The sequence below is a fragment of the Chamaea fasciata genome, unplaced genomic scaffold (genome assembly GCF_029207755.1).
Source record: "Chamaea fasciata isolate MVZ Bird 193981 ecotype frontalis unplaced genomic scaffold, bChaFas1.0.hap1 SCAF_3, whole genome shotgun sequence".
Taxonomy (NCBI): Eukaryota; Metazoa; Chordata; class Aves; order Passeriformes; family Sylviidae; genus Chamaea; species Chamaea fasciata.
The window spans coordinates 88,103,446-88,128,693 of record NW_027094088.1 but is presented as its reverse complement, the minus strand read 5'-3'; positions in this window follow the sequence as shown (position 1 = coordinate 88,128,693).

Below are 25,248 nucleotides of genomic sequence, written 5' to 3'. Positions count from 1 at the left end.
TAAATGCTTTATCATGCTTTTCTTTGTGTTGTAAGACATTTACTGTACACAGACTGGATACGACAATGAAATGAATTTGAGCACATCAAATGTCACTGCAATGTATAAATGTGCAACAAAATACAACAATGATTTTCATAGATGCTGGGAAGATAAACACTTACATTGTAATCATCTTATTTTCCTATTTTGCAGTTTTATCTTCTGCTTTCTAATTCTGTATTTCTTTGTTTCTGTAACTAATGTATAAAAGACATCAGACTCAATGCGCAAAATAATACATAATAATCCTTTTTATTCACACTTGTGTGTTCTACTTTTTCCTTTTTCCCCTTGTATAACCTCAATATATATTTTAATACATGTCCTATATATCTAATTTGAAAGACTTCTGAGAAAATTTTGTTTTTTAAGTTGGTTAACTGGCTTGAATTCTGTTTCCCTAAACCAGCAGCATAGTAGACTGTGTAAGTGGAACTGTATCTTATTAAAAAAAAATCCAACTATGACTGTGTAATAAATTCAGTGGTTTATATTGGACTAAATGTATACCTATCTATGAACTGGGAACTACAATATATGAAGTTCACCAATATCTCGAATGAAAAAGCTGGTTGTCTATTAATTCCTCACTCCAATTTAGTTCTAAGCCACGCTCTGTTCCACTCCAGTTGTTAAAATTTCAAATTGTTATGGCAAACAGAAGAAAAAAACTATGGAAATATGTCACGGTGTTTAGGATTTTGAACTGAAAATATTCAATTATTTGACATGCTTTCAAGCAGTGCTACATAAAAACGAGGAAGGCTAATTGTGAATTTTAATTTTGACAACCATTTTATGAAAAATCAGCTAGTCTAACTAATTCAATTTGATTTAATATTATTATTCAGTGTGATTGGGGGAAAAAACCCACTGTAAATGTTTACAGTCTGTTTTGTGTTAAGTAGTGTGACTTGCTAACAGATTACATTGAATTTTTAAAAATGAATGCTACAACTTATCATTAGAGCATGCTTTCAATGCTTTATGGAAAACAGAGTGACTAACCAGGTCTCACAAATCATTATTTCGTGTAAAATAATCAAAGAATTTCACAGTAGGGAAAAAATACAGTCTTCCAAAAGAGTCCTTCTCGCTCCAGCATTTTTCAACATCTTCCATTTGATAAAGCAGCACCTCTTCCTCAAAGACTGACTGCCTGTCAGATCTGAGCCAGCTGGCATAAAGGAGAACTTTAAGAAAATTGTCTTTTTCAGGAGCATGCAGCTCCATGGAAGAGTACTAGTACCAGTCCTCAGCTCCTCCTGATACTCCTTGCACCCACACTATGAAATTTAAGCTGCATAAATGTCACATATTTTCTTCCTCTTCTCCCTCCATCATCCCTTCTTCCTTGAACTGTGTCTTTCTTTGGCTCTCCATACTGGGAAGAAGCACTCTAATGTGAAAGTAATTCCAAATTTTGGACAAAACTGTTTGAGAAGTCTCCTGTCATTATTATTTAATATTTTAAAGAATATTTCTCTGAGTTAATTCTGAAGTGTCTGACCACAGAAAGAAAGAGGCTCCTCAGTCTCTCAGCCAATTTTTCTGTAAAAATAATCTTACTCAAAAGAGATATTTTGTCTTGGTGAATAGTATTATATTATCTGATTTTTTTCTCTTTCTGGTCAATAATCTTTCCAGGAGTCCTTTGGTATATGTTAGGCTTCTGAAACTTAGGATGACACTGAGGAGACATTTAGCTTAACAGTCTTCTGATGCTCTGGGAGTACAGCCTGGTAGTGCAATACAACTACTTTTCTGCATTTTAATGCATTGTACAGTGACTGCCCTCTCTTAGTATTGCTGCCAATAAAATGCATCTCCCAATTTCCAAGGCAGAACAGCAAAGGTATAAAATGGACTTCAGCACCTTTGTACCCAGTCCAGTGTGCATTGCCAGTTTGTCTGTAAAGTGGGGATTTATTTGAGCACAAGCCAGCACACATAAGTATCATCTTTGTCTTAACAAATAGATGTGGAAGAGAAGATTTGAAGATTTTTACTTAAGTACTTACAAACTAAAAGGTAGGTATAATATGCATTATTGACTGAAACACATAATATTTCCAATGGAGAAAAAATGTGATGGCAAACCCACCCACCCAAATAACAAAATTTACATCATTAACACAAGGCAAAAAAAATTATTTTAAATAACACATACCAAAAAAATTTTTATATACTGAACCATTTATCACAGAAATCTAAAAATAGTGTCTTAAAAATATCCTGTGCTTTGAAAAGAAGTTAATACCTTTGTGTTCAAGAGTATACATTTGTTATAAGAATATTATCTAGAATCAAGGTTCATTTCTTACATTTACTTCCTAAATACAATACTGGATAGACATCCACTCCTTCAAATGAACCCTTAGATATTATTTATTACTTATGAAGGGAAGCAGAAAAACATATATTCAATAGCTACAGTAAGGAGAAAAAAAAGACAGCCACAGAAACCATAATCTGCATGCTCACACTGCTGATGAGATTTTAGTCTAAATCATACATATCTTCAATTAAGGTACACAAAATGTATCCATGATCAAATCTGCATAGATTGACTCTTTGCACATAGGCACAGCTTCATTCACATCTATTAATTTCTCCATGAATGCAAGTATCCAATCAAATAGAACACTGTCCCTAATTCTTTAGTAAAGCCCTACCTAGACAGAAAAGAAGGTTGAAACACAGGCTACAGTCAGAAAAGCAATGCATACTCTTCACAGCCATATATACAGTGGGCACAAATCAATGCCTTGCAATGATCAAAGGAAGATGTTCTAGAAAGAAAAAAGGGGAAAACAGCTAACAGCTATAAGGGTCAGTGACTCCACATGACACAATGTTGATGGTAAACCCTTCAAATGTTATTAAAGGATTATACCACAACATTAAAAAAAATTTTAAAAATTAAAAATTAAGTCTTTAATCTTACTTTCTCCATAAAAAGTTAAAAATTAGATTCTTCCTTGCAGATGTCTTCTAGACCTATTTCCTCTGCTTTAGCAATTTTCTCTACATCTTCTGTAAATAACATTTCTTTATTTTCAATTCAAGCCATTCCATGATCTATGATTTTATGAATCTATGCACCTTTGTAAGAGATACTTTCTGAAATGCAATTAATTTGTATTTTAATTCACTAAAATGATAATGGCACCTGTTAAAACAAAAATTAAAAGTGCTGTGTAGCTCATAATCAAAAACAACCCTTTGATTTCCCCATATAGACTAAAACTTTGCTGTGATTCTGACCTGTGCTTTTCTTACTGCTCTTACTGCTGCCAGTAAAATATTACTAATCATTCACAAATAGATTCTGTAGCAGATGACAAGAACAAAAGAAATTTAAAATTTGCTGTTTTCATTACTGTCCTGGGTTGTAGTATAGGATGTGCACAAAGTATTCTATCACCATCCTCATGAACTGTTGAATCCAGGTGGGGCAGTGTTTTCCCAGACCCCCTCCCTCTGGGCCATTATCTTCTGTTAATGGCCCATCAAATGCCTTGCCCATGACTCATAGATAACTCCCTCCAGGAGCTATCTCTGTTTAATGGGCCATCAAGGACCCCCTGCATGACCCATTATCCCATTGTGAGATGCTCCGCCCAGAGGGAGGAACCAAGCATTCCCACCTGGATATAATCTGGGGTTTGGGACAGTATGGGGGGCCCTTACCCACTGGATTCCCAGAGGAACAGAGCTACCAGACCTTTCTACAGGATCACTGCTTCAGGAAGACCACTTCATCTGGACTGCCTCCATCACCCTGCTCAGGTAGTATTCTGACTCTGTGAGTGGTCTTTTGTATTATTGCATCTATTTTATTTTACTTTCTTTCATTTCTTCCTATTAAATTGTATCTCTGACTTGGAGCCTCTCTTTTGTTTTGCTTTCAAATCACTACAATTACCCATACTCTTGCACAATTATTTCCCACAACAATAAGAAAAACTCAAAGAAACAGTATTTTGGTGGTTATTTGAGAAAGGACTTAGCACATTAATAGAATTTCACTGATTTTATCACTTCATCTAGTCAATGGGAAAATATGCATTATTGGATTCTGTTGCATCTAGTCTGTTCTCCAAGAAACCATAGGCTAGAGAAACCCTTGAATTAATTCCTGTTTTAGCTTCAGCATATTTTTTAATAAAATATCCAGTATAGATTTATGAATATTCTCCAGAGATGGAGAATCCATTAGCTGGAGGCCTACTACAGACAATTACTTTCCCTCTTTGCTAGTTCTCTGCTAATAGATTTCTATTCACAGGAAATTTTTTATCGATTATGCTTGGGTCACCCCCACAGACTTATCTTTTATTAGACAAACTGTTTGAGCTATATATTTCAGTGATAGCCATGTGTTTCCATCCTTTCATCATTCTCAAGGTTCTTTCCTGAACCTGCTCCAATTTTAACATCCTTCCTGCGCTGTATTATAGCAGAAATCACTCCAATCTCAATATGAAATACACTCACTTGACATTTTCTCAGAATGTTTCTTCCTTTTTACCCAAAAGGGGTTTTGCCTCAAGCTTGTCAAGTAGCTCAAATCCATTCTTCCAGTCTACTGACAAAAACAACAACAACAACAACAACAACAACAAAAAAGGGTAAACTAGCCAAGAGCCCATTCTTCTGGGCCCATGCTCTGTATGAAGCACATGTCAAGGTAGATATTTCTACCTGCCTTGCAGAAGAGTAAGACATGTTCAGCAACCCTATTATTTGTTTTCAATCCACTTGCAAATAATTGGAAGGGGGGGTTCATTATAACACTTATATTTCCTTATTCTCCCGTTAATCGGTGTTTATTTCAATGTCCTACTTTGAATGCTAATGTATCAAACCCCAGGTCAGCTCAGACTCAATGTCATGTCAACACAATTTGCAATTAGCATGGTAATATTTTCTTTCCCTTTTGAATACCATGACAATTTTGCTTTTCTTTTTTTTTTTTTTTTTTTGTGGATCTTTTCCAAAATTTTGAAAGTCAGTTACAAAGTTCCAAGGGGTTCCTTTTGGGGAGTATAAAGCTTCCAGTGGTGGTATCTTTTTATTTTTTATTTCTCCTATTAATTCAAATTTGGAGATTATTCTCCAAATCACATCAACTCGCTTTTAAGAGGGCTAAGCCAATAGCTCTTGCTGGGTGGATGGATATAGACCATTAAAACAGATGAATCAGATGTGTTAGGTTTCAGAGGGAAGATACAGAAGATTTACAATGTGGGTAGTATCTTAAACCAGTCTGAGCTCCTTCTTTAAGTTTTCCTGCTCTTACTCAGGCTGCTGAAAAATGATACAAGAAGTGAGCAGAAAATGAGAGATTTTACAGCCTTTTTATGTATGTTCTACTTTTTGCTAATAGCAATGGATTCCCATCATTTGAAGCATCAGTTAAACAAGACAGTCATCTGTGATACTGAGACTTAATTTCCAGTATTTCCTGTGTCAGTCATTTTAAAGCCCTTTTTATCATCAAGATACCTTACACATGCTTCATTTTAACCATCTTGAAGTTATATCCACTCTCAAGTCTTATGAGTCCATTGTTAGAGGTTGGAACTCCACCTTGATACAAATTCTGTTATCAGAGACTGAGAGAGCTCACTTTAATTCCCAGCAACCATGTGTGCAGACAAAGCTCTGAAACATTAAGGTTCACATCAAAATTCCAGCCTCTGTCACCGTCACAGGCTTGTCCATCCCATTTAATATTTCACATCCAAGCCTGATGAATGTTTTGACCAGAAAGAGACCAAGAGAGGTAAATGAGGCAGTTTGTTTGCTTTCTTGAAAAGGCCAGTCTTCTGTCTCAAATATCTGCCTAGTAGCATTATATCTAATCACACAGACTATAATATTAGACAGAAATGTTTACTGAGTCAGGAGTGGAGCCCATCCAGCTTCCCATGTGCATTCCTTGGCCAGTGGTGAATCACTGCATCAGGAATAAGTGTGGCTCTTTTACCCGGAGGGGTCTGTTTGCAATATGTGCCTTGAGTTAGGAGGCTGTTGCTTTATTTCTCCTCAGAAATAAAAGCAGTTCTTTACCTACCAGTGACTGCTTTATCCATTGAACTGTTGTGTAGAAGAGAGGGAATTGAACCTCGTGACCTGCCATAAAAATGAATTATATCACTTGCACATATCAAATCCTTACTAGATCTCTTTTTATACCACTGTAAATTTGAGATACCCATGCCACAGTTGGTTGAAGTGCCCTGTCAAAGGTGGTACTTGTTAAAAAAGTTCCAATTTATTTGCTAAAGTTTCTTTTGCGAAAATATTTTTGTGACTTTCCTTGGAAGAAATGTTAACAAAAAGAATTTCATATAAGCAGTAAAAGAGGGTTTTTAATTAAGCATTCTACCCTGCTCAGGTTGCAATATAATCTTTTTGTGTTTAGACATTTCTGGACATTGAAAAAACATAACCTTTTTCTGAATCTAATTACATCTACAAAGCTGGTAACTGAACCTATGTCTTGAGTGCATTTTTCATTATTATGGATATTAAAAATCATCCTATACTTTCAAAGATTTTTTTAAGACCACTAAAAGCAGTGCAGACCTTTTCATATCTGCTTTTAATAATCTTAAGGATTTTTGTAGTTAATCCATTTCCTGTACAATTTCACCAGACTCACTTAAACCTGTTTGGCAGTTTTGGAAGAATTTGCTTCTGCTAGGGACAATTTCTAGCTGTACATGTATCCATAAAATTAGATATTTTATACATATATATATATGTATGTATGTATATGTATATGTATGCATATGTTTATATGTATGACACATAATTTTTATATATTTATATATTTTATGTTAGATATATATTATAATTATATATATATAATTTACATATATTGCAGATGAAAATTGAACTGAATCACTGGCATGATTGCCATCCACAGACTTTCAGAAGAGCCAGATGCAGGACAGCTACCAGTGGTTTGTATTAGATAGCTGAGGTTTTTAATGTTTCACTTCATTTCCAAAATCAGGAGGTATAGGATGCATAATGAAGGAAGTGACAGACAAAACAAGCCTAGTCAGATAAATCTCAAAAGCCTGACTGGACCTCAGTAGGTTTTGTTTACAGATATTGCTGTTCTCTCTCAGATACCAACAAGTTTTGTGGATCCAGCGGAGAAAGTGATCTCCTCATAACATGGAGATCCAGCAGAGTCTGCACTCATGCCCTGGCCATTGGGCCAGATCTGTAACCTGCAATGGAAATGTGCAGAGGTTTGTACTGTTCACATGGAGACATGTCCAACCCACTCCAATGGACTCTGCCACAGGGCACAGCTGAGCACCCTAGGTAAAGTAAGGCCACCTCAAACCTATGCTAAAGCATTTATAAGAGATGAAAAAACACTTCCTGGTAGAGAGGAGTGAGGTTTAAAAGTGTGAGAGAAGAGGGAAGGGAGAAGGTACTTCAGGTGTGGGTGCAGAGATTCCCCTGCAGCCTGTGAAGAGGATCCAAGGCCACTGCAGCATTTCATGGCCTACAGCCTGCATGAAGGACCTACAGTAGAGCAGGGGCAAAGTGTGAGGAGGACACAGCATCAAAGAGAAGTTGTTGTGGTCTGCCCACAGCCCCTGTTCCCCATTCCCAGGGCTGCTTGCCATGGAGACATAGAGGAGACTGAAGTGAGGGAGCAAACTTCCTTCTGGGCAAGGGGGTGGGGGGAGCAGAAAGGATTTATTTTAATTTTTGTCTTTGTTTCTCTCTATATATTTGTTACTTGCAAGTAGATTAAGCTAATTTTCCCCAAGTCAAGCTTATTTTGCCCATAATGTTCTAACGTGTAAGTTGTCTCCCTGTCTTTCTCAGGCCATGAGCTTTTTTATTATCTGCCCCCTGTCCTTCTGAGGAGGGAATGGACCAAGTGGCTGGGTAATTATGGCCACTATTACTAAATGAACCTGGCCCTATTACTAAAGATGGCTGAAGGATGGAAAGATGAAGAAAATGATTAATTGTTACCTACCAACTCAGTGAGCTAAGATTCAGTGGTGAGAAATTACTATGCGCACAAATAGAACAAGATTGTGGTTTTGGGCAAATACAGAAGGACAGTATTGAAATTGTGCAAACAATCACCATTCTTGCTCATAACATTTTTTAAATAAAGGTGGGTTTAGCATACTTTTTAGGATATCCTATAATCATCTTGCTTTTTACTATGTGTATACTATGCACATATGTATACATATATATCTTTACTAAGATATCTGTTCATAATTCTGTTATTCTTAAATATTTATGTGTTATTCACGTCCTGAATTTACTACTATGCCATAACAAATGTATTAGAAGATTTTTGCAGTAAATTCTCCACTTCTGTAATGGAACAAATGCTTCTTTGACAGGATAATTATTAAAACAGAGCTCTAGCTGTTTACAACATTTCAGATATTTGGAATGTAAATGCATGTCCTGCAGACAGCTAATGAGATTGTCAAATGTAATTTAACATGTCTTTGATTCTCAGAGATAGCTTCACCATGTTACTGCTACGTCTGTATATTGGAGCAGAATTTATGTGTTTGAAAGTGATCAGCTAAGTATGACTCTGAGACATCAAGAATTACGTGCAGTTAAGAATGCTTTAGAAATTCAGGCCCAGCACTTCAGAGGTTACTCTTCTAATCTCATTTTTTGGTGAAAAGAGACTTTCTGCAGTAATTAATTTTAACACTTTGACCAATCAGTTCTGAAGTGACTGTCACTCTAGGCACTTCTCCTCCCGGCTACACTGGGTACCTTGCAACTAGTCATCACTATCTCTTTCACTAGACTGTCATTTAGCACTGAGTTACTATCATTTTCTTGCACTCTGGATCTGGGTGTTTTGTTTTTGTTTTTTGGGGGGGTTTTTTGGTTTGTGTTTTTTTTTTTTTTTTTTTTTGGTGTGTGTGTTTTTTTGTTTGCTTGTTTTTGGGGTTTTTTTGTTTGTTTTGGTTTTATTTTGGTGGGGTTTTTTTAAACCAGACTAGAATATAATTTTAGTTTAAAAGAGCATAGGGGCTGATTTACCTCATTTTCACTAATACCTCCACAGTACAACAGGACAGGCAATGCTTTCCTTCAGCTGTAAAAGAACAGAAGAATCAAAGTCACTGTCAGTAGAAGTCACCATTTCTCAAAATCAAGATGTAATTAGCATGATGTTTTTACAGCAGATTCAGAGTCAGCTATTTGCAGCAGCATACTGTGTAATATTAGAGTTTAAATGAGTGCACTGCATAAGTATGCATGCAGTCACAAGGTTATCAGGTGTAAAACCATTTTTGAAACTAAGAAAATGCCTTTTCCAGGTATGTCAAGAGAGGCCTTTAGGCAGTCTTGGGGTTCACACACAAAGCTCTCAATTATTTACAAATCTATGCAAAAGTATATGAGTACTAAATTCAGTGATTCTATTTTAAAATCTATGTCTGTCTGATATTGTATATTTTCATGCCCTGGATCTCAGCCTGTGAAAGGTTAGTCACCTCTGCCATAAGAAGCATTTTCTCAGAAGTTTGACAGAAGAAAAACAGTAGAACATAATCAGAAAAATGGTCATTTATAGGACTTCTTTGTTTCTGCTAAATGAGGGTTTGAGAATTATAATTTATTCTCCACTTATCTGAATAATAGTAATATCTTGAATAATTACTTTATGGTATGTCCTAAATCTGTAGAACGGTGCAACAGATTTTTATGAGCAAATATAAATATAAATTAAAGGAGTGATAAGAACTGACTACTATAATTGTGATGTGAGAAGGCACTTGAAGATAAAATGCAGTTCACGAACAATGTCTCCCAACCTATCATTCAGTATTTGTCATATATGATTCATTCCCCTAATAGAAAGCTTAATTTTCCCAATGAGACCTGACAGTTTTCTTGAACTGGTTTCACAGATGATATATCTGCTATGAGTATAGATTGATGTGTCTCAGGTGGCATTATAGATACCATTTTCTGTTGATCTCAGAAGGAAAGACAGAAACAAGATCACAACTTTATGAAATGTTCATAGATTTTTTTGGCAGAAAATGGAAGAAATTTCAAACTGACCTTTGATGTGAAAAGAGACAACACTGCAGAGGACCTAGCCTAGTGAACAAACTGACACTTTTGCAATAATACATACACTGTGTAGATTGAAAAATTGCTTGATGTTTGAATTGATTATCTGACAATAATATGTCAAGATATTGTTCATAAGAATGTAGTTAATTCTGTCCAAGAGTTTTATCAAGAATATTTCAGAAGTTTGAGAAAAAAAATCGTAATGGGTGGATGCCTGAATATCAGTACACCATTGGGCTGTTGCACATGCAAATAAATGATCTCCATTTAAACATCAGATGTGAGTTGCTAAAGTAAATAATTTTTTTAAAGGAAAAGCATAATCACATTATTATTGAAGAGAATATTAAGAAAAAGTTATTTCATTTCTCTCATGTTGAATATGCTTACTATGTATGTTAATAGGGCTTTTTCCCCACACAAAATACAAAGCAAGCACATATTAAAATGTAGAAAAGGTAGGATATAGCTAAAGGAAAAAAAAAAGAAAATATTGACTTGTAATCACTAATGTTTTAACAGGTCTAGTTCTTTGCTGAATTTTGTTTGCACTCAGAATCTACCATTTGCAATGCTGGGCATCTAACTAAGCCTTATGCTGAAACACTTATCTGAAAGATTCCTTTGGATGAGATCTTTTGAAATTTATTTCCTTACAAACAGGGAAAAAATATTACCAACTTATAAGATGAAAGATAATTTAGATACTATGCAGATGTAAATCATCAGACTTTCATATACAAAATGTAAGTTAAAAAACTCCAGTTCTATATAATTATATTCCTTCAGCTGAATAAGCTCCATTGTAGTGCTGAGGTTGAAGGTACTCAAAATATTTTAAGTACAGATTATGCATGGTAAATATAAAAAATATACTCATAAAAAAACCCCAAAAAACAAACAAACAAAAAAAACCAAACAAAAAACCCAAAACAAACAAAAAAAAGCAATGCTTATCTTCCCCTGCAGAGCAAGCTGTTCTAGACATTAGCACTCTTCAGAAATGGGATAAATTCATAACAACAAAATATTATATAATGATTACCATGTCTGTGCATGGCCTGTGAGCTGAAATGGGAGTTTACCTCAATGAATGCTTTAGCTGCAGAGTGTCTTGTGTAAAAATGTGCTGTAGCATTCTGCCATATTTCTTCTCTGCATTCAGCGTGAAAGCCACATTTTAAATCAGACATTGTCAAATAGCAGAAGGGTTAGATAAGAACAATTACAATTACTAAGACCTCATAAACTACAGCTTATAGAGCAGGACTGTTTGGACTGTTAAAAAAATGGATGAAGGGAGACAGAACTGTCTACAGTTGTATAAGGTGGCATAATGAAGTGAACTAGGATCAATTATCTCTCCAGTCAACATGGAAAGATAAAAATAAGAATGGACTTAATTTTTAGAAGGGGCAACTGGGGTAAATAAAATTTTTGATCAAGTATGGCAACTAAAAAATATTTCCAGGAAAAAGTGCAGTTTCATCATCCTACAGATTTAAGGTCTAGGTAAGTTGTTATTCTTTTCAGGTTTGTTTAATGATACCTAAACTAATCCTATCATGTTTCACTCCCTATCATGGAGTAAAAGAGTGGCTCTGCAACCCAAAATAATTTGTGATTGCTGAATTGTAAACTACATTATTGCTGAAACAATTCCTGTATGTTAATATAATTTCTGTTTTATGACATCTGATAACTTTGTGACTGAATGTATGAAGGTAGTCATTAATTTTACTGATATACGTACAAATTGCAACCTTTTCTTTTCTGGAACAGATGCACATTATTTGACTTTAATAGCTTAAAATATACTTATATGTATTTCTGATATGCCAGGCTTTTATAGCTGCCAGCAGGACATTAAAATGTATAAATTTGGCTAACATTTCAAACAGATTTGACCCCTTTACCTTAGTATTCAAACACTTCTAAAATGTGCTCAGGATACATTTATTATCTTATTCACCTGAGATTTATGTACTTTAGATAAAGCCTTTAATTTCCTGTGAGAAAACAGAAGCAAAATCAATAACTATTTCTAGTTCCTGTGCTTACCTGCAAAGAACCATTACTTAATAAACAGAAAAGATAGCCCTGCATTGTGTCCTGTGATAAAATGGTAAGTCTGTGTCATATTTCTTTCTGAGACTATCCCATCTTTGAATGAAACTAATGTAAATTCACTGCTAGGGCAGCAAAGGTAAAGTTTGAGGCCAAAAAGACTGAGCATTGCGAGAGTTATACATGCATACAAGATTTTGCTGTTCTCTTCTCTTTTAGCTGTACAACATTTTAAGCCGGTTGCCAAAAATTTCCATGAATTTGTTTCCTTAGGAATGGTCTCATTTTTTTCTGGATGTCATTAAGAGTATTCTGATTTGCTATGCTTCGTCAAAGTACAAGCTTAATACCAAATGAGAATTAAAAAATATAGTAACTATTACACTGTTTCAAAATTTCTAGGTTTATTTCACAAAAACCCTGTAGGTCATTTTTCTTTTATGTTGGATATTTTTTCTGTTTATGACTTCTTTATTAATAAAGAAATAATTATTAATTATAAACTTAAGATTATTAATTTTAAATGTGATTGTCTATACTTATCCTTTTAAATATTTTCTAATAGATAATAAAGATCAATAAGCCTTCTGAAGATGATCCCCATTTTCCTATCCAAAAAATTTACTAGCATTTGGTAGAGACTAAAGATCACTAAAATTATTCTTTTTTTTTTTCTTTTGTTCTTGTCAAATATCACACTAGAAATTAATGTTGGATTCTTTAAAGCAAATTCTCTTCAATTTTGTGTGGAGCAGTTAGAATTATAAATCTAACACTAACACTGATACTTACTGGTCTGATATTGTGTATTCTGGATTGTCCATGCCATGTTCCAGATACATATGTTTGTTACATTTCTTTTTTGTCGCTTTATTGTATAGTGAACTCCAGGGCTATTGCTTAATCAATATGACAAAGCCACTAGTGTTTTTGTGTGTCAGTGACGTGTGTATTACAATTTTTATGCCTTAGTAAAATGAATGACAAGTGTGTGTGAGGGTATACCAGCCGTAAAAGGGAAAGAACAAATACATACATAGATTAAAGGAAATCCTTAGAAGACTTTGGAAAGATTATTTGTACTAATGACGCTTGAAAGAGATGATTTAATGTATGAAACTAAAAGAATGATCAATGACTGGAACCAATTTCTTACAAAAATGCATACTACCTGACATGGCACTAGCTTGGTTTTGATTAAACAGAAATACTGTTTGAAGTCAAGACCTGTTTTAATGAGAACTCCAAAAAACCAAATAGCAAAATGCTAAACTAATAACTCCAAAACATTTGTGTCATATATAAAGAAAAAAAAAAAAAGACAGTAAATAGTACATGAAAGCAATGTGTTAGTCTGTCTCTGATATAGTAAAATCTTGACTTATTTTTTAAACTGTTCTCATCAGGTATTACACTTCTAAGAAGGCTGTTTTGAAAAATTTATATTAAAAGATTTTTTTTCATATTTATTGAATTCACTGTACACAGGTCTGTACACAGGTCTGTAAAGATTCAGCTAATGCAACACTCATTTTCTTTATATTTTTAGCTTTCATTATAATAATGACAGTTTTTACTGTAAGGTAACAGAGTCCCCCATACAGTCATTTGTACTTCTAAAGTTTATCAAGCTTGGCTTTATAAATGACAGCCTTAGTTCAGAAGTGCTGTTAATTCAGGATGTGTTTAACTCACTGAAACCTCTAATTTTGAGTTCAGTCAGACTTTGCAGCAAAAGCTGATTTGCCACATGATTCCTGGAGCTCTCTTGGAAAATATATATGTAGAATGTTACAGTAGGAAAATAGAGTAGTACAGTATTTGTGAGATAAGCTGTACATTAATGAAATAACAGATTTATTTTTTTTTTCCATTCACTCTAAGCAGCTGTTTAGTGAAAGCTGGAAGATAAACACATCCAGTGGTCTTCCAGTGCAAGATACAAACATAACAAAGGATATTAATTTACTCGAGCATGCAGGTAAATGAGTGCTTGCTACTTCACCTGTGCAAGATTATGAATAAATTGCAGAAACTCAGCAGAATATGCACATGGCGTAATGGGACATACCTGTATTAAATAACCAAATAAGTCGTGTTCTTAATTCAAAATGAAAATTCACCTAGAAATGTAAATTCAGTCTCTTCTTCACTGGCTATTTATTTGTGAACTCAGTTGATAAACTCTCCATTTAAAAGTAATCATTTCTCATTTAATTTAGTTAGTCCCACCAACCTGTGTGTTTTTTGCATTTTTTCTAGCAAGATCACATATTTGTCCAGGGATGGGTATTGAAATGGTGAAAAGCACGTGAGGCCAATGCACTATATTTGTAGAATGCTTTATTAATGTTAATTTTAAAAGATGTGGAAAACTGGCATCACAGAATGAATTTTGGTCTAATAATATTAGCTAATATTTATTTCAGTCTAATATTTATTTATTAGGCAAAGTATGCTGATCCATCATCCCTGCAAAAGAAAAAAAAAAAAAAAAGAAAAGTAGTAAAGTGACATGCAATACAAATGTAATCTTTCAACCACCAAGTTTCTGAAATAGAAGAAATTGCTGGACAGATGTGTAGGAAACAAAAAGTGTATATTTTTAGTTGAAAATATTTAACACTTTTACAAAAAGAAAAAAAAACCCAAAACACCTTAGGTAAAACTAGTAAACCATACTGATAAATCCTTCCTCAGACTAGAACTTTCTCTACTGCCTGTTGTCTATTTTAAATATGTCTTTTATAAACTCCTCTACCTGTTGGACAGTGTTGTGTATTTATTTCCTTCTTTTGTGTAACACACCATTTCCATGGCATGGCACTATGTTAGATTGAGGGATAAAAATATCAAGAACTCTCTGAATTTTTCTTCAAACCTGCAATTCCCACTGTGTTTCACACAACAGAAACTTTCACTGGAAACTCTAAAGTTTTGTGAGTTCCAAGGACAAAATTTTACCCTTAGATTAACACTGAATCAAATTAACATCAGTTAAATCTGCTGCAACCATACAGAGATTGCCTCCTAATGTGCTGAGCAGCTCAGTAATGTCACATAACTCTCCTCCTGATCTATGCCAAAGTAGCAAAATATATTCCTCATCTTGGGAGTAAGGGAGAAGGCTGAGCACTTTTTAAAAATGCTGTGGCCAAACCAAGAGAAGTACAAACTGGTATAACTTCTCCCTTTCGGGTGAGATGCATTCCAAGCAATGTGTAAATAAATTTGTTATTTGAGGTGTTTACAGTTCAGCAAGTATGCTGCCCAGAGTAACCACCTGCCAACACCTCGTTTCAGAGGAAATTTGTTTTTCATATTCTTCTTCTTAATCTGTCTTCATTACTGCCTTGAGTATTCAGCTGATATTTATAAAAAGGGAAAAATTCACACATCCCACTAAAATTAAAGGGACCAGTGAAGGGAAAGCTGTGTACCTCCAAAGGCCATAGCACTGTCTGGGAGCCTGGGGCCCTGTGGTCACCTTCCCCTTCTGCACAGAGCAGGGGGCTACAGACCGCCAGGTGGAAACAGCAATGCCTACTTCTACTTGTGAGATCCTGTCAAAGACAGGCTACATGGCCAGGCAGGACTGTCACTGAAAAGGGAAAGGGAGATGTTTAAAGGTCCCATCCAACCGAAAGCATTCTGTGATTCTGTGACAGTTTATATTTGATTGTGTCAGAAGGCCTGTGAAGGTGGAGCTCTTTGCCTGATGTTGGTGAAGCATTGAGATCATTTCTCATGCTTTGTCTTCTGTAAAGCTGCCCTGGAATTGCAGGGCACGTAAAATAACTGCCTACAGATCCTTTCCTAGCTACTTGCAGATCCTTTTAATAAAGTGCTGAAATAATTCTGTCAAATAGAATATATTAAGCAGAGGATAGAAGACTGAGAGAATGTTCTTGTATGCTTAGGAGAAAGAGACAGCATAAACCTCTCGCTCACAGACTTCATTGTGGGAAACCATCAATGTTTGAAACACAAGATCTTCTACCCTAGCGCCCCTCTGGACACATTAAATCCATCCCTGGAAAGTTTCTTGCCAGAATGACAGATTTATAATGCAGGGAGTAGGAGCCTTCCCTTAAGGCAAAGGTGGCAAAACCTAACTAGACTAGATGTCAATGTACCCATTCAAGTGTACATGAATTACACAGATTCTGCAAAGAAATAAAAAAGATCTGCCAGTCCGCTTCTGACTGTGGAAAAAGGAGCTCTTAATGTTTAATCCTGTCAAAATGATTTATAGTGAAAACTTGGTTGATTTCTATCTGGGAAAAACAAATTATTGTTAGGAAATGTGTACCATGTTAATGAGGAAAATTAATATCTCATTAGGTTTATTCAACTCAAAAGGAAAATAGTAATTATACCAATTTTATGAACTTCCTTTGGTAGCTATAATAGTAAATGGTAAGTAGAAGAAAAGAAAAAAGAAAAATCCAAGAGAAAGTACAACATGACAGAGTGATACGTACAAAGGGAGGAAAAATAACATAACTACAGAGAGGTAACTGGTCTGACAGACAAGTGAATTATTTTCATTTTAAATTTTACTTTAAATCTAAATAGTGATAGTTGTTACAAATGCTTAAAGACTGAAACCTTGTCAGTAGGTAATATATATCACCACCACTGATGTCAAAGAAATCTTTATATACGTGCCAGAGCATGCTTGTGTTCCAAAAATGGGACTTGTTAAATTTATCTGATTAGAAATCTTTAAAATCAATGAAGAGAAAAGAACTCTGAGTTTAAGAGGGAAATTAAGGGGGGAAAAAACCCCCAACATCCTGGGTACTTAAAAAGGAAAGAGAAGACTTGTCTCTAGTAGGATTGCAGATTTTTCATGTTAATCAACACATAGCCTGGAACATTTTATTTTTGAGACCAAATTGCTTGCTATGTCAGATTATTGAAGGAAAAATGACTAAACCTAGCTGAATCATTGTTTGCATCATTACAATCTAGTCTCAACAACTCAAACAAATGAAACAAAAACATCGTTGCAAATTTAGGTGCTAGAATGGCACATTTAAAAAAAATTAAAATGTCTCTATTAAGACAGTAAAACTGAAGAGAGGGGGCTTTTTAGTTGATCCATGCTTAGGTCTGTTAGGCCAACAACCCACCTGACTGCTACAAAACACTAAGGGACGTTCTTGCTTAACCCAGAGCCAGAATCCAAAGAATAAATGCATGAGCTGCACATGCAAAGTAAGGATAACAACCAGAAGACTCTGTAGTCATTGTGATACACATTTTATTTTCTGCTGTGCATTAGCATGGGTTCTTCACTTATCTGGAAAATAATATTTGGTTTTTCTCATTGTTTGGAATTCTAATTGCGAAGAAATACTGTTTCCTTCAGCCTGAATACAGCCAAAGTTATACCATTCTATGTAATAGAATTTATTTGCCTTAATATACTGTATACTCTTTATTTCTTTATTTCTCTTTTGTGACAGAAAAAGCTGCAAACTTGAGTCACATCCTTGCTTTTTGTGGGTAGAATACTGTAAATAAGTGTATGTGAGAAAATAAAGGTTAGAGAAATATTGTAATAAACTGGGTCATTGCAGAAGCATTGTTCCTCAGGAAAGTGGTTAAAGGACAAAGAAATCTGGTTTATTTTGATATTTTTTATGGCAAAGACACTTAAATATAGTTGATATGATGTTAATAACATTATCCTTTGGAAACAAACAAGAAAAACAAACCCCCAAAAAGCAATGTTTGGTGCAAAAAGGGTGGGGAATAAACTCTCAGGGAGTAACAATCATGTTATAAGAATCTTTCCTATTTTGCAACGAGCAACTTAGTCAATGGAGCTGTGAAGACGTTACTCATCTCACACAAAACAAATTACATTTGTCTTTATTTAATAAAATATTAAATCGAAACATTGCATGCAATTGGAATGGTCTGGGATCTCACTCTCAGTGTAACTAGGGACTCTAAGGTTATTGAACTAGATGTAGAAACAATAAAAAGAAAGTCCTTGCCTCAAGAAGTTAAATCTACATTTTAAAAAATAGGAAAACAAGCTGATGGAGCATAGAGCAGATTTAATGAGGCAAAGAAGAGACTGCTTCCTGCCTTAACATGTGTGAAATAAAGCCCAATCACCAGGGATAAGGAGTAACTTCTTGATACTGATTGCAAGTATAAATATTGCCCAACATAAACAAACACAGAAGAACACACAACAAACTGTCCGTAACTCTCCATTTTTTCCATAACTGGACGATAAGGCTCTCCACTGTTGTACCAACAAAGCATCTCAGCAGAACTGACAAAGGTGAAACCAAAAGAATGATTTTATGTGGGTTAGATGGAAAGAAGGAATATATCTAATAAGCAGTCTCTTTCTCTGCTTGAAGTGAATGCAAATACTCTTAATGACATCATTTGGAGGTTCAGGAAGGGAGGCTAAAGGTAAGCACAAATGAGCACTGGAGTTTATTTGACCTGCATTACTAAGCCTGTAATTTTGTGAGAGGTTTGCTGGGGGCAGAACAATTGGTTGTTTCCCATTGTCCCACACAGTGAACTGCTTGCAAACATCAGTTTACTGAGTAAAAAACCGAACAACCTGATCCATGGTGTTGGCTCTAAATCCAAGACCCCAGATATTCCTCTTTAAAAGATACAGAAATGGAACTATTTCAATAGAGTGTCTCAGGATTTTCTGTTGAGGAGGTGAACTTTGAAAGCATGGAAGTCATGAGGGGCCCAGTTAGATGCCAGGCAAACACTTTCCAGGCCTCTTACCACAGACGTGGCAGTCACAGGGGCTACATCATACTGAGTCAGTTGATAATGCCTAGGGAAGCAAGGAAGTGAATTCTTTAACCCCACTCATAAAGCATAAGGTCTGTTTTGAGACTCTATTTTTCTAGTCTTGACTTCTTGTAGTAATCTCTTTATTGCACACTTTTGTGCAAATCATTCTGTTGTGATTTAATTCACAATTTCAGTCAAGTAAATTTTCTTAAAGAACGTTTTCTTTCAGTGAGCTGCCCTAGAAATAGGGCTCCTCTGACGTCCAATCATGTATGCACAGTGCTCATTTCTATCATAAAGTACATGAGATCTCTAATTTCAGCTTTGATGCACGACTATAAAAGTACTGAGATTTAACAGCCTTGAGGTGACGTTGAGTTCATTATAGGAAGCTGGCAGCACTTCTTCCACCAGATAAAAGAAATTTAATTACTGTCTACTTTTAATCTACAGGAGAGAGTTGTGTTGACTGAATGCTCTGATTTCCTTTATAATCTAGCTATTTATAATTTCTGTGCTGTGCATTTTTCCTGAATGGCTCTGATACTTCAGACAAGGTTTTCAGCAAGAAATCATCGTAACAAGAATATCTTTCTTTTGTTTTCTTATCAGAAGAATAAACATTAATCTGATGGTTTAAAGATTTCTGGAGCCTAATGGCAGAATTTCAAAGGTCTTCCTATTTATTTGAGATTTTTCAACCAAATTCCTGAAGTGTTCTCACTTTCCTGTCTTTTAGCTGATGAAGAGGAAAATCATCAGCTATATAAAATGTTGCTTATTCTATACATAAAATATGTAGCATTTTTCGTCAGAGTGAGGTTGCATCATAAATGGGTGTTGGGGGTTGGGTTTGTTCCTTCTTTCTCTGGGGAATTTTTTCCCCACGGGTTGCCAAGGGGACCGGGTGTTGGATACTTGAGAGTGCTTGGCTGAAACAAAGAGATGGACAAAAGGTGGAAGGGGGAGATAACGCAGGTAAAAGACACAGCTTGAGGCAGCTGCGTGCTTTTCTGCTTCCGGCGTTCGGGAGACGCGTGTCGGCCGCTCCTCGAGGATCTCAGCCGCCGCAAAGCACGCCGAGCAGAAGCTGGGGGCCGTTTTTTTCTGCCTCGCCTTCGACTTCTTCGGCGCTGCTCCTCTTGCTGCAGCGTGACCCTGCACCCCCTGCGCTGCCGGGACATCCTGCCCCTGCCTGCCGGGACACCCTGCCATCCCAGCTACCAGCCCGGGACTTTTCCACTGTTCCAGCTTGGTGCTCTGAGGATCCTGCAGGGACACCGAAACCAAACTGCCCTGGGTTTTGTGAAACAAAGCCCTCAAGGTTCTTGGTACTGTTGTCGTTTGTCATTAATGCTGTAGTTGTTTGGTGGGGGGGGAGTTTTTTTTTGTGTTTGTTTGCTTTGTATTACATACTAGTAAAGAACTGCTATTCCTATCTCCCAAATCTTTGCCAAAGAGCCTCTGATTGTAATTTTACCTAGCAGATACCTGTCTTCCTAAACCAAGACAGATTTTGGCGCCCAAGTGTGGGGCTTGAGGGCACTGAGAAAAGAAAAGGGAAGAGAAATAGCAGTTCTTAACTAACCTAGTACTTTCTTTTGTGTGCGTTGGATATAAAAACCTCATTAGGCTGCATCATGTGGTCTAACTTAGCCTGGTTTGGGTGGCATGTGGTTGTGGCTGTATTCCTTCCATTTGCAGGCCCTTATCTAAACATGGGCCCTATAACTAAGGCTACTGTGACTGTCATCCAGTTTATTTTATGGCTTAATAAGGTGAAGAACTCATGGATTTTTAATTTCCTCTGGAAGGCAGGCACATGGATTCAGGGCTATCGTACACTAACTGTGTGTTTTTGGAGTTACTTTAACAATGGTACCTACTGTGAAGAAATGACACCGGGGGAAGTTTCTTTTTCCCAACCCTTTACCCATCTCTTTGGGTCTGCCCCACCAGTTTTTGAAGGGTTTAAATCCTCTCTGAATGCTAATGATATCATACAATGGCTGGTGCTGCTAATAGGCATATTCTATTTAGCATTCAGAGATAAGGGAAGATTGACCTGGATAACCACCCTGATACCTACCCCACAGAATAGGGATGATACCCCAGAGCCTGACTCTGCCCCACAGCCTGCCTCAGAAAGGACCCACCCGGATTGGGTTGATGTTCTGGTAAAAGAGATAGGCCAAATGCTGAAGGAGTACATTTCCCCAGCTCATGAAAAACCCTCCCCCTGCCCCGAGAAGGCAGAGACTGATGGTGCAGCAGTGGAACCCACAGATGTTACAACAGTCCAGGTTCCAGCTGAACCACAAGGGCAGCCACAGCCAGCAGCAGTCGCCCCTGTGGAAACAAGGAAGTGTAAAGTGAAATCGTCAGATCCTGATACTAAGGGTAAGAAAGGAGGGTCCTCACAGCCCACAGAAGAGCCACAGGTTGAGATCATCACTGAGTCCCTGACATATGAAAGTCTACATAATCTGCAAAAAGATATTGCACGACGAGGACGTGAGGCTTATACAGCCTGGCTACTTCGAGTCTGGGACCTTATGGGTACAGGTGTACAACTGGATAGTGCTGAAGCAAGGAATTTGGGACCCTTGACCCAGGACTCAGGTATAAATCAGGTATTTGTAAGAGAGCAAAGGCCCCTTCCCCTTTGGGAACGACTTCTAATGAGTGTGAGAGAGAGATTTGTCCACAGAGACAGAATGCAAGAGCACAACAATAGAATGCGATGGAAGACCCTTGAGGAAGGAATCCAACAGTTGAGAGAAGTGGCAGTATTGGAAGTACTTTTTGGGAGGACCGGACAGCATGATAATGACCCCGACAAGGTTAAATGCACAGGGCACATGTTGTGGAATCTGGCAACTCATGGACCATCCCAATACGCCACATTCATCGCAACAATTAATGCCGAGGATAACCGAGAGACAGTGGGTTCTGTTGCCAACAAGCTCAGAAATTATGAAAGTATGATCAGTGGCCCAATGCAGGCTCATGTCTCTGCGGTGGTGAAGGAACTCAAAGAGGAGATAAAGGAGGTGAGAGAGGAGATGAGAAGGAACAGTTCCCATGTAGCACCGGTGCGAGTCACAGGCCCCAGAATCAGAGCCCAACATCCCCCAGCGAGAGAGAGAGGGTACACCCCTCGAGCTGACCTGTGGTTTTATCTGCGGGACCATGGGGAGGACATGGGAGCGTGGCATGGGAAACCTACTTCTGTCCTGGCAGCACGGGTACGTGAGCTCAAGGAGAGAAACGCTAACAGAGGGAGTTCCACTAGAATGAAGGTAGCCTCAGCCTCCCATGAGCAAGCTGCCAGGTATTACGGAGGTGGGAATGCTGTGTCAGATTCCCTCGAAGGAACCTCTACCATGTATGTCCAAGAAGGGAACAATAACCAGTGCTAGAGCGGCCCTGCCTCTAGCCAGGAAGAGGCACGGGAAAATCGGGTTTTTTGGACTGTGTGGATTCGATGGCCTGGCACATCAGAGCCACAAAAATATGAAGCTTTAGTAGATACTGGGTCGCAGTGTACTCTAATGCCATCAGGACATGTGGGGGCAGAACCAATTTCCATTGCCGGGGTGACGGGGGGATCACAGGAACTGACTCTGGTTGAAGCCGAGGTGAGCCTGACCGGGAAGGAGTGGCAGAAACTTCCGATTGTGACCGGCCCAGAGGCTCCATGTATTCTGGGCATAGACTTCCTCAGGAATGGATATTAAAAAGACCCTAAAGGACTCAGATGGGCTTTTGGAATAGCTGCTGTGGAGACAGAGAACATTAAGCAGTTGAACACCTTGCCGGGACTATCAGAGAACCCATCTGCAGTGGGACTCCTGAAGGTAGAAGAACAACAAGTACCTGTTGCCACCTCGACAGTGCACCGTCGGCAGTATCGGACAAATCGGGACGCCGTGATCCCCATCCACAAGATGATCCGTGAGCTGGAGAGCCAAGGGGTGGTCAGCAAAACCCACTCACCCTTCAACAGCCCCATCTGGCCTGTGCGCAAGTCTGATGGAGAATGGAGACTGACTGTGGACTATCGTGCATTGAATGAAGTGACTCCACCGCTGAGCGCTGCTGTGCCGGACATGCTGGAACTTCAGTACGAGCTGGAGTCCAAGGCAGCGAGGTGGTATGCCACTATTGACATTGCCAATGCATTTTTCTCCATTCCTCTGGCTGCAGAATGCAGGCCTCAGTTTGCTTTCACCTGGAGGGGCGTGCAGTACACCTGGAACCGGCTGCCCCAGGGGTGGAAACACAGCCCCACCATCTGCCATGGGCTGATCCAGGCTGCACTGGAGAAAGGTGAGGCTCCGGAACATCTACAGTACATTGATGACATCATTGTGTGGGGAAAGACTGCAGCTGAAGTGTTCGAGAAAGGAGAGAGGATCATCCAGATTTTGCTGAAAGCCGGCTTTGCCATCAAGAAGAGCAAAGTCAAGGGACCTGCCAGAGAGATCCAGTTCCTGGGAGTAAAGTGGCAAGATGGACGGCGGCAGATCCCCACTGAGGTCATTGATAAGATCACAGCAATGTCTCCACCGACCAGCAAAAAGGAAACACAAGCTTTCCTAGGAGCCATAGGTTTTTGGAGGATGCACATTCCTGAATACAGTCAGATCGTGAGCCCTCTCTACCTGGTTACCCGCAAGAAAAACAATTTCCACTGGGGCCCTGAACAGCAACAAGCCTTTGCCCAGATCAAGCAGGAGATTGCTCATGCAGTAGCCCTTGGCCCAGTCAGGACGGGACCAGATGTGAAGAATGTGCTTTATTCTGCAGCCGGGAACAACGGTTTGTCCTGGAGCCTTTGGCAGAAGGTGCCAGGGGAGACCCGAGGCCGACCACTGGGATTCTGGAGTCGAAGTTACAGAGGATCTGAAGCCAACTACACTCCCACAGAGAAGGAGATCTTGGCCGCCTATGAAGGAGTTCAAGCCGCCTCAGAAGTGATTGGCACAGAAGCACAACTCCTCTTGGCACCCCGACTACCAGTGCTGGGGTGGATGTTTAAAGGAAAGGCTCCCTCCACGCACCATGCCACCGATGCCACATGGAGCAAATGGACTGCCCTCATCACACAGCGTGCCCGTATTGGAAACCCAAATCGCCCTGGGATTTTGGAGATAATTACAAACTGGCCGGAAGGAGAAAACTTCGGTTTCACGGACGAAGAGGAGCAGGTACAAGTGATACGAGCTGAAGAAGCTCCTCCATACAACCAACTGCCAGCAGAAGAAACACACTACGCTCTCTTCACTGACGGTTCCTGTCGCATCGTGGGAATGAACCGTAAGTGGAAAGCAGCCGTATGGAGCCCCACACGACCGGTTGCAGAAGCCACTGAAGGAGAAGGGGGATCAAGTCAGCTTGCTGAACTCAAAGCTGTTCAATTAGCCCTTGACATTGCTGAAAGAGAGAAGTGGCCAAAGCTCTACCTCTACACTGATTCGTGGATGGTAGCCAATGCTCTGTGGGGCTGGCTGGAAAGGTGGAAAAAGGCCAACTGGCAGCGTAGAGGAAAACCAGTCTGGGCTGCTGATGAATGGAAGGACGTTGCCACTCGTGTAGAGAAGCTGCCTGTGAAAGTCCGCCATGTAGATGCCCATGTTCCCAAGAGTCGGGCTAATGAGGAACACCAAAACAACAAGCAGGTAGATCAGGCTGCCAAGATAGAAGTGTCAAAGATAGATTTAGATTGGCAACACAAGGGAGAGTTGTTCCTAGCCCGATGGGCCCATGATGCCTCAGGTCATCAGGGCAGAGATGCCACCTATAAGTGGGCCCGAGACCGAGGGGTGGATTTAACCATGGACAGTATTTCTCAGGTTATCCATGACTGTGAGACATGTGCTGCAATCAAGCAAGCCAAGCGGGTGAAGCCCTTATGGTATGGTGGGCGGTGGTCCAAATATAAATATGGGGAAGCCTGGCAGATTGACTACATCACCCTTCCCCAAACCCGCCAGGGCAAGCGTTATGTGCTAACCATAGTGGAAGCCACCACTGGATGGTTGGAGACCTACCCTGTGCCTCATGCTACTGCCCGGAACACCATCCTGGGCCTGGAAAAACAAGTCCTGTGGAGACATGGCACCCCTGAGAGAATCGAGTCGGACAATGGGACTCATTTCAAGAATAGTCTTATAAGCACCTGGGCTAGAGAACATGGCATTGAGTGGGTGTACCATATTCCTT